Here is a 2,104-nt window from a genome sequence, read left to right as displayed (position 1 = left end):
TTAAACAGATGCTTGAAGTTTGCTGACTTTTATGAAAAAAATCAAATTGTAATATCTTAGTACAAATTAAAAGTGAAGTTCTTAAAATTCTCATCTTGACCAGCTATGAAGCAATTCAAAAACCTTCAAAGATGTATTGAGAAGAACCAGGCTTTAAAAAAAAAACCACGTTTGTCATTACCACAATGAGACATCTTTAGGTAAAAATAATAGAAACTCAATGCTACATAGATAATGCAGAGAGTTCTAGTAATCTGGTCAGCAAAGAGCAAACACATAAGGTCTTCGGCTTCAATCTTGTGTTCATTTCTTAATACTGGCATTTCATATTCATTTCTCCTGGTTGGAGGATTAAACTGATATTGGCAGAGATGTTCAGCTGGCATTTACTAAGCCCCGCTCTGCTTAGCCTCTGCAGTAGACAAGTTCTCAGCTAGTGGATAGCTGCTTTTGTCCCTGCCATCTTCTGGTTTAGGATTATCTGGGCATCAGCAACAGTAATTCAAGTCGTGGTGGTACTGAAGCTGAGGTTGACGATGACCTTGGGTCACATCTCCAAAATCATTCCTTGTCTTCTTTCTTGCCATCCCCTCCAGGCTGGCTTTGGACCCCTGGACAATCATGGTCTATAACCCACATACATATTCTGTCTCACTAGTCTATCTTGTTCTCCTGTACTCTCATTGTCTGCACTTTCCATCACTTATGCCAGCACAGGAGGGTGGGAATATGGTGATGGTTGCCCGAGGGTCTCCACTGGCAGTAGGGGCTGCGTTGTTGGGCCTGGATTTCAGGAACACTCTCATCTCTCATTCTTTTCTCAACTCTCATTGTTTTGGTAATTCTGCTGCTCATTGCAGGGAAGTGCCTGCGACATGGACACTGTCGATAATGGTTATAGTGTGCTGCATATTTACTGCCTTGCACTGGAGCTCCACTAGGACCTGTGGCATTGGCTGCCTCCTCACCCTTTCTCCTAACACAACTTCATTCTCCACAATCTCTCCATCTCTTACACTATGAAGGGACTTCGTGAGGTTACTCTTCTTTGTGGTTTCTCGTCAGATCGTATAAATCTTTTGCCTTTGTGGCAGTCTAGGATACAAATATGTCTTTTTTGGGGTCTTTCCTACTGATGAAACTGTATCCATTTCTTACACTGATCCATGTTACTGTTCTCCAAACCTTCTTCGAAGTGACCATCTTGTCTTGTCCCCCATGTGAGGTTGCCCCTTGCCACTGCTGTCCATGGTGCCAGGCTTGCCAACAATAACTATGGGAGTGCTGGTATATCTCTGACATGCTTATTTTCTTTCCTTTGGGTATACACCTAGAAGTGGGATAGTTGGATCTTATATTGATCTATTTTGAGCTCTATGAGGAACCTTCATATATTCTAGAACCGAATCCTTTGTCATATGAACAGTTTGCAAATGCTTCCTCCTACTCTGTAGGTTGTCCTTTCACTCTGTTCATTGTTTGCTTTCTGAAAGCTTCTTAGTTTGCTTAGTTTGATGTAATCTCGTTTGTCTAACTGTTTTTATTGCCTGTACTTTTAAAATCACATATGAAAAATCAGTGCCTATTCCAATGTCTTGAGTGCTTTTTTTTTTTTTTTTTTTTTTTTTTTTGACAGAGTTAGACAGTGAGAGAGAGAGACAGAGAAAAAGGTTTTCCTTCTTTGGTTTACCCCCCAAATGGCCGCTACGGCCAAAGCTATGCCAGTCTGAAGCCAAGAGCGAGGTGCTTCCTCCTGGTCTCCCATGCGGGTGCAAGGGCCCAAGGACTTAGGCCATCCTCCACTGCCTTCCCGGGCCACAGCAGAGAGCTGGACTGGAAGAGGAGCAACGCGGACTAGAACCCAGCACCCATATGGGATGCCGGTGCCGCAAGTGGAGGATTAACCTAGTGAGCTACAATGCTGGCCCTTGTCTTAAGTGTTTTACCTCTGTTTTCTTCTAGTAGTTTCATGTCTCACATTTAGGTTTTTGATTCATTTTGAGTTGATTCTTATAAATGGTGGGAGACAGGGTTCAGGTTGCATTCTTCTGTGTTTCAACATCTAATTTTTCAAGTACTACATATTTAACAGGTTGTCCTTACT

General features: G+C 42.4%; 1 pseudogene; it reads right to left on the bottom strand.

Moving 5' to 3' along the window:
• Positions 1-389: 389 nt before the first annotated feature.
• On the bottom strand, positions 390-1,302 carry LOC133756536 (Y-box-binding protein 1-like; annotated as a pseudogene).
• Positions 1,303-2,104: the final 802 nt, after the last annotated feature.

Source organism: Lepus europaeus, chromosome 3 (genome assembly GCF_033115175.1).
Source record: "Lepus europaeus isolate LE1 chromosome 3, mLepTim1.pri, whole genome shotgun sequence".
Classification (NCBI taxonomy): Eukaryota; Metazoa; Chordata; class Mammalia; order Lagomorpha; family Leporidae; genus Lepus; species Lepus europaeus.
This window is presented reverse-complemented; position numbering and strand designations above follow the sequence as displayed.